We start from the raw sequence: 13,847 nt of genomic DNA, 5'->3' as shown, positions 1-13,847 counted from the left end.
GGGGGAGGCGGGGTGATGGCAGGCAGGGTTCCAGCCAGGCCTAGCTGCAGACAGGCCTGGCCTCAGCAAACACTTTGGGTGCCTACTGTGTGCAAGACGTGGAGGGAGAGGCATTCCTGAGCTCCCTGCCCAGAAACTGTGGCAGCCAGCCCATGGGGTGCGGGGTCAGCACCCTTGGAAGGAGTGAGAGAGTTTCGCTCTCACCTCTCTTCTGCATCTCAGGCTCCTTGAGAGCTCAGGGCGGGGCAGAGCCGTGCCATCTGAGCTGCCATCTCCGTGAACACTGGGCAGGGACAGTATCAGCAGGGCTGCCACCCAGAGAACCGTCCCCAGGCTGGGCCCGGAGCCGCGAGGTCCTGCGGCTCTGCTTTCATGTCGTTAGTACAAAAATTCCTCTTGGGCTGGCATCTGAGCCAGAAGATATGACAAACATCTTGAGAGAAGGAACTCCAAGCCAGAGTGGCGTGGGTGGTGACAAGCACAGAGTAGGGCAAAACCGCTCCCTCCCCTGAAGAAGGTTCCTCTGAACTGTGGGAGGCTCCAGGAGACGGATTCTGGGCTAGGGGAGTCCACCCCCACCCCCGCCCCACCGGCCTGGCTCTTGCTGTCTTCTCCCTCTTCCCACCCCTGGCTCTTGTCGGTCCTATCTGCTGGGATACCTCAGGATCTTACCCATCCCTCTGACATCCAGCCTCTGAGCGGGTATCTGGGGCCTGGTAGCAGCTAGTACCCACCCTCCCATCAGGTGTATCACTCAAGGTGCAGTCCACAAACTGCCAGCTGCCACCAGCGCAGGAGAGCTGAGCAGACGGGAGTCAGGGTTTGGAAATCTCTGCAGCAGTACGCCATTGCTGCGACGTGCAGGCACAGGGTGGCTTCTATTGTATGTTATGGAAATATGGGTTCCTGATGAACAGGCAAACGAACCGGACCTTTACGCAACTGGGTTGGTGAGCACTGAGCTCTGCGAATTGCAGAGCAGGAAAACGTTGTCCCAGGATGCTGCCGGCCTCACCCTCCTTCCCTGCGAGCTTCGGGGGGCCCTCCAGAGCTTCCTAGGGCAGGGAGTGGGCATGGCCTTGCTGAACTCTGAGGGATCCTCTTAGCTGAGCCCTGGGGCCTAGGATGCCATGCAGAGAGGACATCCAGGAAGGCACCCCCTCTTCACCAGTAGCCCCTTCCCCTCCCTCCGGAGCCTCCAGGATGCTCTCCCTGTGACTCTGTCATTCATTCCCATGAGTTTGCCCAGTTGCTGCTTTAGGCATCAGATGGACATGGCCCCTGACCTCATGGAGCTTGTGTTCTGAAGGCTGGGGGAGGTGTTGGCCCTGCAGATGAACAAATGAGTCAGGTGATCTCGGGTGGGAATAAAACAGGATGATGTGACAAGGAGCAGGTGGGTGTGCTTGGGAGTGCAGTATATTAAATGGGACAATATGCATGGCCGGTGTGCCTCATTTGGTTGAGCGTTGACCCATGTATAGGAGGTCACCAGCAGCTAGATTCCCGGTCAGGGCACATGCCTAGGTTGCCGGCTTAATCCCTGTAGGGAGCATGCAGGAAGCAGCCGATCAACCCTCATCGATGTTTCACTCTCTCCCTCTCTTTGAAATCAATAAAAACATATTTAAAAATAACTAAGTGGGGACAATATGCCACCCACAGGAAACGGTGGTGGCATATTGTCCCCATTTATTTATTAAGCTATTTTAGATAGTGTAACGAGGCATAGGGGGTCTTTCCAGAAACCCTCAGGGGAAGAAAGAAAGAAGACAACGAGGAGAGAAAGGAGAAGAAACTCTGCAGGGGACTCAGCCCTGCCCAAGTTCAAGGTTGGCCAGGCCTCTGCTTGCTCACACCCTGGAGGGGTCCAGCCACCGCTGTGAGGAGACCAACAGGAAGGAGGGAGATGTCCCCCTCTGACCAGATCCCACCTCCCAAATGCAAGAGGAGGCAGGCCCCCTTCAGGGGGCTTCCATCCTAGTAACCCCAAATCTCACCCAGGTGTTGGTTGGGGGCTATGGATTGGTATTGGTGTGTGTCAAGTGTCCCAAACCCTGCCCTTGCCATCTCCTTCTGCCTGCAGACCATGGCCTCTGTGACCTTCTCTCTGTGCCCCTGCCCATGTGAGTTCTGAGAAGCGCTGAGAGGGGATGCTGGCCATGCGCCCTGCTCCCCTGTTTGCAGCCGTCCCCTGGCTGGTCTGTCTGCCTGGCCTCTTTGGTAACAGGCCTCCAACCTCACCTGAACTCTGGGGGATCCTGTTAGCTGAGCCCTGGGGCCTAGGATGCCATGCAGAGAGGACGTCCAGGAAGGCACCCCCTCTTTACCAGTAGCCCCTTCCCCTCCCTCCGGAGCCTCCAGGGTGCTCTCCTTGTGAGATGTCCCTCCATTCCTGGGGGCTTTGGGAAAAGTCTGGTTCTGTCGCTGAGGGTCAGGACCCCCGAGCTCCTTCCTCAGCTAGAGCACGTGTATTGGTTTTTTATGGTACAAAACTAACTCCCACAAACTTCACCACACAAAACAACATGCACCTATAGCTCCCCGGACGCGGCGGGGCTGGGTTCTGTGCTCTGGGCTGAAATCGGGCTGTCGCCTTATAACTGGGGGCTCTGGGGGGAAGCTACTCCCGGGCTCACTTGGTTTGGTGTGAGAATGCAGTTCCTTTTGGCTGGTGTTTGAGGTCCCCATGCTGTTGCTGGCTGTCAGCCGGGCTGCTCCTTGCTCCTGCTCCTAGGCCGTTGCATTCCTTCTCAGATGGCTCGTCCATGTTCAAAGCCAGCAACGGCGCAGAGTCCTCCGCGTCACCTGCCAGAGCAAACGCCTGCCTTCAGTGGCCTGCGTGATTAGACTAGGCCCGTGGTTGGCAAACTGCGGCTCGCGAGCCACATGCGGCTCTTTGGCCCCTTGAGTGTGGCTCTTCCACAAAATACCACAGCCTGGGCGAGTCTATTTTGAAGAAGTGGCGTTAGAAGAAGTTTAAGTTTAAAAAAATTGGCTCTCAAAAGAAATTTCAATCGTTGTACTGTCGATATTTGGCTCTGCTGACTAATGAGTTTGCCGACCACTGGACTAGGCCCCCTGGACAACTGCCCTTTAGAGGGCGCTGTGTAAGATGACAGAACCCCAGGAGTGACAGCTCCTACACTCACAGGCTCCCCTATACCTGAAGGGGGGGGACCATATAAGAGTGAGGGTCACCATGGGCATTCTTTCAATCCACCCCCCTCACAAACGGCTGGTCTCAGATGGGGTCTTGCGTGTCCCCACCTGAGACCTCCCCCTCAGGGCACATAGTGCCAGCCTGGGAATCAGGAGTCTTGGTTTAAGCTCTGCTTTTGCCACTAGCTGGCTGTGTGACCTTGGGCCAGTCACCTTTCTCTGGGCCGCAGTCTCCCTACCTATAGACCGGGGAGATTGGACTATCAGAGGTTCTCCAGGTGACTGCCTTTTGAAGTCTCCTGGGGGAGCTGTTAAAAACTTTTATAAGTGCCTGCACCCCCTCCTCAGTGATCCTGGCTTACTGGGTCCTGGGTGGGGCCCAGATGTGGATTTCTTTAAAAACCTGCCCAGGAGATTCAGACAATGAGTCAGGGCTGAGAAACACAGAATTGGAAAATTCCTAAAGCCGAGGTTCTCTGCCTGGCTGACATCAGGATCCCTTGGGGAGATTTTTAAAAGGCCAGTTCCTGGCCCCACCCCAGAGCCCCCACTGAACTGGGTGGAGGTGAGGTCCTGGCAGCAGCATCTCTTTAAAGCTCACCAGGGGTTGCCTGTCCAGTTAGGTGATTGCAATTCCTGACATCCTGTCCTTCCCCGTGACACCGAATGGGAGAGGGACAAAAAAATGCTAGATTGAAGGAGGCAGCAGGGACGGGGTCCGCCCCACAGCTGCTTTTCTCAACAGCCCCCCTTTCAGGACTGAGGGTTGAAAGCCAATTAGTGGCCTGTGTGATCAGACCAGGCCAGTTTAGCACAGGGCTCCAAAAATGGCGTTGAACCCGAGTTCTTGGAAGCTTCCTGGGGCAAGGTGGAGGCTTTGCAAACGGAATCAAACTTCCTCAGCCCCGAGAAGGCCTCCTGATTCCTCAGCCACTGGGATCTGAGCCCTGGAAACAGGTCCCGGCCTATTTTCAGTGTGGGCACTGCTTCCTTCTGCACCATTTCCTTCCAAACAAGCAGCTTCCCCTGCGGGGAGGTTATCAGTGCACAGACCAGGGCAGGCAGGGCCGGATTTCTGCCCTGGGCACTCCCAGGAGGTGAGAAGGACCAGAGGATGGGGCCCTGGCGGGGCTGACTGACCTCAGGCTGATCCTGGACCAGAGTTCCAGGCGGGGATGCTTCAGGGCTAGCTGTCAGCCCAGGGTATCCGGGTGCAGGGTGTTCGCCTCTTTCCCTCTTGGAATAATGCAGCCTTGCAAACAAGGACCAGCCTGCTGGCCAGCGAGCCATGCTGTTCGATTGGGGTTGCCCAGGTGCCTGCCTATATACTCTGTAGGCACCTAAGTAATGGGCTCTCCATTCTCACCATTTCTCAAGAACCTCACACTGGTCTCTCCCCTCCCAACTTTGTCCCCTTCCATTTGTTTTCCTCAGAGCAGCGGGTGACTGTCGGAAAACATGCGTTAAATCCGTCACTCCCCTGCTTAAACTGTTCACAGGCTTCCTGTTCCCTGAAGATCAAATTCAAAACCCTACCACAGCTGCTTCGTGTGGCCTCTGCCCGCCTCTCTGAGTTTTCCTCTCCCTCTTGCTCATCCCAGTCACAACAGCTCCTCCTTTTCATCAAACATACTGAGCTCCTTTCTACCCCAGGGCCTTTGCACTTGTTTTTTATTCCCCTACATGAGATACTCTTCCCTTGGCTGATAATTCTTCAATTCTATATGTCACCCTTCAGAGAGACCTTTCTAGATCACCCTGTTATTTCCTCCCAATACTTATCACTATTAAAAGTGTCTTGTTTGTTTTGTGTGTTTTTTCTTTCTGGTCTAGCTCCACCCCTAGAAGTAAGCTCCTCAAGGGCAGGGGCCTTGTCTCTGTTGAGTTTCTGGGCCTGAAAAGTGCTCAATACATGTAGGCTGAATAAATGAACAAAAGAAATGGACAAAGCGTTTCAAAGCATGTAGTGTGTGCGAGGCACTGTAGGGGGTTAGGAATGCATACATCACCATCTCAAATGGAATACACGCCAGGGATTGTTCTAAGTAGTCTAAGTAGATGAACTCTGAGGGAGGCAGTGGTGGTATTGTTCACATTTTATAGATGAGAAAATGAAGGCACAGAGAAGCTTAGGTGACCTGGCCAAGGTCACACAGTTGGTCCAACTCAGGCATAGTGGGCTCTCAATGCCAGCGGTCACCAAATGGTGGTCTGCGGACCACTGGAGGTCCGTGAGGTCTGAAAGGTTGGCGACCGCTGCTCTATGCTATGCTGTCTATGGGGAAACATGAGGCGTGGTGCAAACTGCTTCGCTGGTTGGTTGCACAAGGCAGAGGAAATCCATTTCATTGCACTCCCCTATGGGTGTGATAAGGCTGCAGAGGGCAGGGGCAGGGGCGGGGGTGAGGTATTCCCTAACAAACCCTAAAAGAAGCGGCAGCATCCCACAGGGGGGTCAATTAGGAGCCCCACTGCTGCCTGCCACCCCAGACTCAGTTTCCCCAATTTCAAGGTGCAAAGGGATGGGATGGTCTTGGGTATCTCTCCCTATCTTAAGATTCACGTAAGTGACAAATGAGTGCCCCCAACAAATGTCACACAAACTCCAAGGTGGGGGGTAGGGGAGATGGCAGTGAGTGGGGTTCGGGTGGTAGAAAGGCAAGCGGGTCTAAGTCCGCACACGGGAGACAAGTGGAGTGGAGGGCGCAGACCCCTGAAGTTCCTGCTCGCAGTGTCCAGGCCCCGTCCTCGGCTGGCGGCAACCCATTCGGCCCCGGAGACTACCCAAGGTCATCTCATGGGAACCGGGGTGGGAGGAAGGGCAAGGTGCTCAGCATTCCTCTGGCCCCAGGGTGGGCACTGGACCCATCCCATACCGGTCAAATCCCACCTCCAAACCCAGTCCCAGCTCCAGGAGCAGGAGGGAAGGGGGCAGGTGATGCCCACTTCCGGACTCCTCCCAAGGCTTGCCATGCCCTGTGGCTCCCGCGGCTGCTGCACTCACAATCCTCAGAAACCCTTGCCTACCCTCTGACCTCATTCCCTACCACTTTCCCCTTCACTCACCGTGTTCCTGAAACACTGTCCCCTTTTTATTCCTCACACCAGCCAAGCTCCTCCTCACCCCAGGGCATTTGAACTTGCTGTTCCTGGGCTTGCAACCTTTAGCCCCGTCCTTATTTCACAAGACTGACCTCTTCTCATCATTCCAGCCTTCCTTCAAGGTGTCCTCAGAGAGGCCTTATCACGGAGCCGAACCCCAGGCCCATCCCTCTGTCAGGGTCCATCACATCCTGCGGTTGTGTTCTCCGCACGGCACACATTACCAGCTCGGGTTGCTTTACTGACTTATTTGTCAGCCTGTTTCTGCCTGTCTCCCCTCGCTGGTCAGGAGTCCCTGAGAGCCCTTCTCTGAGTGTCTTGCCTCCCACTGCCTCCCAGGCCTGGCAGAGTCCCAGCACTTGGCCGGTGCTCAAGAAATATTTGAATGAATGAATGAATGAATGAATGGCCTAGGATTACGTCTAATGCCCAAGAATCCCTCATAGGGATTCTTTGTTGTGTTTTCCAATGGGGAAACTGAGGCCCAGTGAGAGAACAGGAGGCCACATCAGCGCTCACTCGGCCTGTCTTCCCTCCGTGTGGGAGCAGAACTTCTCCACCTCCCTCCACCTGCACACTTGGGGGTTGGGGTCACTTCCCACAATTGTGAGCCAAGTCACCCCAATGCCACGGGATCCCCATCCACAGGCCCCCCTTTCTCCTCTCCCCAGGCTTCCAGGAAGGAGTGCTTGTCTCCCTTTGCCAGAACACCAGGCACTCTCATGTGGGGATGGAGGAGCCTCTGAGCACCTGGGCCTCCGGCACCTGGCAGGTGGGAGGGTGGGAGGCCAGGAGGCAGATGAGCCGGGTCCTGCTCTGTGCCTGTCCAAACGGATCCGGCTGGCATGTGGGTGGTGTGGTCCAACTGGTTGGGTGAGTATAGGGTGTTGGCTGGCAAGGGTGCCAGCCAGTGAGCTGTGGCACCCCCACCCCGGAGACTGGGAGGCCCTCTAGGGAGGCAGCTGGTCTCTCAACGTCTCTCCTGCCCGGTCAGCACTGACTTGGGGTTTGAGACCCTCAACTTAAGAAACCCAGAGATTCCCTGGCATCCTTCCAGGGCTTCCCAAGAGCATCTCACCTCATGGAGGGCAAGGAGGAAGCATTCCGGGGCTGGGATGGAGTGTCTGGGAGCATACATAAAGGACAAAGAAAGAGGCCAGTGAGGAGAGAAGCCTCAGTGGAGGCAGGAAGAGAGCTGAGTGTGGTTAGTCAACGTTTTGAGCCACAAAGACCTTTGAGCCTTGGCTCTACCACATACTTAATTAATCTGTCTGAGCCTCAGTTTCTTCATCTGTAAAGTGGGGGGTCATAGTACCTAAATCCTCGTGTGGTATTAAATAAGCTATGGCATGTAAGGTGCTTAGCACTCAGTACATGCTCAGTAAAATCAGCATAAGGAGGAGGAGCTTAGAGGGGAAATACTAAGCACAGTCTTGCTTTTTGTCCTCAGTTTCACTTTCCTAGCCTAGGAAATGCAGAAATGGGCCCACCTCTCTAGACCCTTTCCCTTCCATAATCTATCCTGCTCCTTTGTAAAGCTGGTTGATAATGGCTCTAGCCAATGGGTTAATGGTTGGTTACAGCTGATGAGTAATCATGGCTTAGTGGGTTTCCCCATCTAAGAATATTTACATTGTAATCAGTGACAACTGGGGAAGACAAAGGAACAGTCACTACGGAGCTCAGGGTGGGGTTGGAGATAGAGGGGTATTTTGGCTCATGGGGGCTTCCTGGGTTTTCCTATGTTTCCTGGGGGCATTTGTATCCAGTCCTGGGGGTATTAGATGGGTGGGCACTGGACACAGCTGGACAGAGGAAAGACAGGGAACTTTACAGCTGCCTTACATGTTTCCCTGGGTTTCTGACTTCCTCTGTGGGGGCTGCAGAGGGGCAAGATGAGCAGATGTGCCAGGAAAAGGTCTGGGGGCTACGCTTGGGAAGAGGCCCTACAATTTACTCTCTCTTCCTCTGTGTCGCTGTTCTTGATCCCCTGGGTTTATTCTAGAACAAGGCTTCCTGTGTTTGGTCATCTCAGTACTACCTTCAGCAGATCTCAGTACCGTCTTCGCAGACCCACCCAAGGGCAGGGCAAACTTGTATTTACTCAACCTCTGCTCTTATCACCCCGCAAGGACCCTTTGAAGCCCCCAAGATGGTTTGCCTCATTGCTAGCTCAAGATGTCTTCTTCACCTCCATCCTCCTTTCTATCTCTGACCCTCTCCTGCATGTGGGGTCCCTGACCCTCTCAAGTATATGAGGTTCCCAAACATACTAGTATGCATATATTAAATTTGGCTATTTTGCCCTAACTGGATTGGCTCAGTGGATAGAGCATCAGCCTATGGACTGAAGGGTCCCAGGTTCGATTCTGGTCAAGGGCACATGCCTAGGTTTCGGGCTTGATCTCCAGTAGGGGAGTTGCAGGAGGCAGCCAATCAATGATTCTCTCTCATCATTGATATTTCTATCTCTCTTTCCCTCTCCCTTCCTCTCTGAAATCAATAAAGATTTTTTTTTTTTTTTTTAAAAATTGGCTATTTTTTCTTGCTAATCTGTCTCATATCTATTTGATTGTTAGACCAGCCAGAACAACTGTGAGGGTATGAGAAACATTGGTCCTTCCACACAAAAGCAAAATGATGGTGTGTGTTTTTTTTGTTTTTTTTAATTTTTACTTCCACACTCTTGCCTAACCAAACTTCTGAGGTGAGGCCTGAATAATGCTCTTTCTTTACAATGGCTAATATTTTTTCATTCATTCGACACATCATTGAGAACCTCCTATGTGCCATGCATTAGAATGACTGTTGCCCTTGTGGAGCCTACTCGGTGCCACGCACTGTTCTAAGCAGTTCATGTGTGCTAACTTGTTAAGCATTCTCTATAGCCCTGTGAGGTAGGTACCATCACCCCCTTTTATCAGATGGGCAAACTGAGGCACAAGGGGTTGGGACATTTGTGAACGTTTGGACAACGAGGGAGGTTGTTATGGGCTAAAGTGTATGCCTCTCTCCAAATTCATATGTTGAAGTCTTAACCCCTAGTGCCTCGGAATGTGACTGAATTTGGAGATGGTGTCGTTAGAGAGGTAATTACAGTTACCATTTTACAGTTAAAATGAGACCATTAGGGTGGGCCCTAAACCAACATGGCTGGCATCCTCAGAGGAAGAGGAGATTAGAACACAGACATGCACAGAGGGAAGATGATGTGAAGATACAGGGAGGAGACAGCCATCTACAAGCCAAGGAGAGAGGCCACAGAAGAAACCAACCCTGCCAACACCTTGATCTTGGACTTCTAGCCCCAAATTGTGAGAAAATATCTTCCTGTTGTTTAAGGCTTCAGCCTGTGTTCCTTTGTTACGGAAGCCCGACCTGAGCAGACTAACACAGAGGTGCAGAGCTCAGAGTCCCTGTCATACCACCAAGTGGCATCTGCAGGTGATGAAGGCATCCTAGCACCCAACAGAGACTTTCTCCTTGTGATCATCAGAGAACAGCATTCTTATTCTATAATTCAATATCATTATTTCCATCGCCATGTATCACCAAAAGTAATCTCCAGGACTGCTAGGGTGTACGCCCCTCATTTTGGGAAATATAAACCTGACCAGTTAGGACCAGCCTGGGTCCATGACAACCCATGGGTCCGTGATGCCCAGCGGTTGGCTCTACCAGACGTTTGCGTGACGGATGAGCGTCCTCAGATTCCCTGGGCCAGCTCTTGTCTCTACTGATTTTCTTGGTCTTCACCACCTTAAGCCATTTTCTGGGACCTCAACATATGGACCGATTCCTACGTGGCCTCATGGTGTAGGGCAGGGCTTCGCAGTTTGGTGTGCATGCACACCTTCTGGGGATCCTGTTAAAATGCAGATTCTGATTCAGTAGGTCTGGGTGGGGCCTGAGATGCATTTTTAACAGTGGGTGATGCGGATGCTGCTGGCAGGGTGACTCAGGAGCTGGATCATGTGAAAACTTCAGTAGATGCTGTGGTCCCCACCATGCATCAGAATCTGGTGGTTGGAGAAGTGAGTGGGAACGTTTATAAGCCATTCCAAGAAAAAAAAATAGTATGTCCTTATTTAGTCTTTAGCCAAAGGCTCATTTGCCGTTTTTTGGGCTCCTAAGTCTGGACTCTGTCATGAAGGAGCCCCTGGGATAACTGTTTGCAAGTCATTGGACCAGTGCCTAATAGATTTGTATAATCCTGGAGCAAGGAAGGAACTCGGCACAGTTCCTCAGTGCCATGCTGAATTGGGTGAGTTGAGGAGAACCCTATGGATGTGAACTAATGCTGCTGCATGGTCAGAGCCTCCTCCTTTTCAGGTAACTTACAACCTGAGCTCTGAGACTCCAGGTTCTAATTCGCTGCAGGATTCTGGACAAGAGTTGGCCATTCATTCTAGAATCTTCCAACTCCTTCTTTAAGGATCCCCAATCTTTCAAGCTTAGAAGGCACCTCTTCAGAGAGACCTTCCCCGTTTAATCCCTATAACCATTCTGTGTGACAACTTCCTCTCCAAGTCTGTCGTTTGCCTTATAACTTTTTACAATTAAATTCATGATCACTGATATTTTTCACTTCCTTAATAGCGGCTGCCACACCTTGTAATTATATGTTTGTTTGTTTCTTTGCTTATTTATTTCATGCCTAATTGTACCCTCCACTGGGTGGGAGACCATGTCATTTTCATTCATCTGTATTTCATTCATCTCCCAACACCTGGTATAGAGCCTGGCCCTAGGGGGCCCTTGATAAATAGTTGTTGGAAGAAGGACAGCAACCTTTCTAAACTTTAACACGCATGTGATTCATCTGGAGATTTTGTTAAAATGCAGATTCTGATTCAATAAATCTGGTCTGAGAGTCTGCATTTTTCACAGGTTCCCAGGGAATGGTGATGCAGCTGGTCCATGGACCACACCTTAAGTAGCAGTAACCTAGGTAACATCTATCCTATTCAGCCATCCACTCTGCCGTCTACTGCCCCCTTTCTCATTGCTTAATACCTAGGAGAGGTTTCAAGCTTTTCAGAAGCGAGGAAGGGGCTATTAAAACCAAAGAAAGGATCAATAAAGAAGTAGGACAAATAGCAAGGAACACAGAACTAATAAAGCTCCGGAAGTTTAGCTGAGCAGAGCACACTGAGTTTTCAGGGTCCCATAGCCTCCATGACCTGGCTTCTCTAGACCTGGGGGCGCTGGGGGGGCTGGGGGACTGAACAAAGATGGTCCCATCCTGCCTGCCCAGGATCTCTCCCAGCAAGAAGATGGGCTCTTTCCGGAAGAGTTAACCCTTGCCTCACCAGCTTGTCTCCATGCACGTCCCAGCAGTTTAACATCCCTGGACTGACTCTTCCAGTGATGGGTGCTCCACATTGCCTCGGTGACAACATCTGTCCCTCACTCACACAAAGCCTTCTAGCAGCAGAGAGACGCAGGACAAGGTAGTTCAGCTGAGCAGATGATGCCTCCAGGGGCCCGTCTCTGTGGGGAGCAAGGTGGCCCTCCATCATCCAAGGTGTCAAAGCACCACATCTGAGGGTGTCAGGAAATGCCATGTGAAATATGATGCTCAATGCCTATGACCATGTTTAGTTAAAGGATTCATGCAGTGTTTTTCAAAGGGTGGTCCACACACCACAGGCATCAGAATCACTTTTCAGTTGGGGGTGGGCAAAGAGCTTATTAAACATGCAAAATCCCAGGCTCCAGCCCAGACCTACAGTTCCAGCACCTTTGGAAGTGGGGCCAAGAAATTTGCATGATTCTTAGGTTCCCCAGATGATTCATAGATGCTTTTGCCTTTCAAAATCACTGGGCTCATATATTTGCTTTCTTCTCAGTCTACATAGTTTTTATTTCCTTTTGTGTCAGCTCTATTGTGTGCCTGTCTTTGATCATCAGCTTCCTTGAAAACCCTTTGGAAGCCAGATAGTAGAGTAGATCCAGGAGGCTTCATACATGACCAGGTGCCCCAGGGAACCACCCCTGGCCCTTTGATGCTCTTCTTGCCAACAATGCCATCATCAAAGTGCAGCCCACAGAGAAGCTGCCCAATTATCCTTCCTTATGACCTAAGTGAGCCAACGGGTCCCCGAGACTCTTTAGGGAACATCTGCACCTTTGGACCCTCCAATTGACCATTTCACTTGAGTCCCAGACTCTTCAGACCTCTATGCAATGTTATTTTCCTTCTACATCTCCTTGAAGGGACTTCTGAGCCACCTTTGGGATATTCTTCTCCAAGACACAGTGTCATTCTATAGTGTGAGTAGAATCTTGGATCCCAAGTTACTATCCCTCCTCACCTCCTCATTTCTCTGCCTGGGTCCAACTCTGGCCTCCTTAACCTTCCCACATAGCAGTCAGTCAGGCCGTGTTGTTACTTTTTTATTTGTTTATGTAACTTTATTAAAGAAAATTAAGTCACTTACTAGCAGAGCAATTAGTCGGATCCTTCATCCATTGGCAACGTGTATCATTTATTCAGTGGTACGCTAAACAATGTATTGGACGATAAATTAACTAATGGCTCCAAGCCTCCTAATAATTTAAATGAAAATTACATAATGTAGGAGACCCTATTTTGGAATGCAAAGAGTGATTGACTTCCAATTTTCATTCTCTGTGGAACAAGCACTGGTCATTCCTTCATTGACAGGCATAAAATACATCACATTTTCTGTTCAGCTGATGCTATAAATGCAATACCAATTCTATAGCCACATCAGGTTATGAGCATAAAATAGTCATGTAACCTCAAACCTCTAACAATTCAAGGCTTAAACAAGAATGGATGCTGCTGACTAATGCTACTTCCTTTGATGAGACAACGGAGCATCCATTTCCCTTTTCCTCAGATGACGTGTTCAGCATGTTAGAGCAGTGAGGAATGGTGCATCCATAGTGCTCCATCGCCTAGAATGAAGCCCCCAGCCCTACCATAGCCTGACTGCCTTTCCCAAGCTCATCCTGGCTCTCCCCTTTCTAGCCACATTGGTTTCTTTAAGACCCTCCTACGCACCACATTCCCACGCAGAAAGCCTTGAACTTAGTGCTGCTTCTTCCACCGGGGGCCCTTTCCCTTCCCTCTTGCCAAACCAACTCCTAGGTATCCTTCAGGTCTAAGGCCTAAGCTCCAGCACCACTTCCTCAGGGAAGCCCGCCCTGATGTTTCTGCTTGGGTCAAATCCCCTTCACTGCAGGTTGCCAGAGCACCGGCTTCCCCTTCCTTCATAGCGCGGCTGTTATGGTGACACGTTCACATTGAATTGAGTGATTACTTAATCCATTAGTGCATTCTAATGAGGGTGATGTCATTGCGCATCTGTTTCCCTGGGACAGTTCCTAGTAAGTATTTCTGTCCCACTGCAATTATGAATAGTAGCCCTCTCACTCTCAAAAGTGTCCTACTTTGGATGATAAACTCTGGTCATCCCAATGATAGCCCACCCACCAGACTACAAACTCCATGAGAACACCAGCAGTGTTTGTGTCAACTTACCACTGTCTTCCGAGCACCTGGCTCCCAAGAACCAGGCAGATCCTGCCTGGATACTTACAGCCCAGCTTTG

The sequence above is a fragment of the Eptesicus fuscus genome, chromosome 4 (assembly GCF_027574615.1).
Source record: "Eptesicus fuscus isolate TK198812 chromosome 4, DD_ASM_mEF_20220401, whole genome shotgun sequence".
In the NCBI taxonomy this organism is placed as follows: Eukaryota; Metazoa; Chordata; class Mammalia; order Chiroptera; family Vespertilionidae; genus Eptesicus; species Eptesicus fuscus.
Note: the sequence above shows the minus strand (reverse complement) of the source record.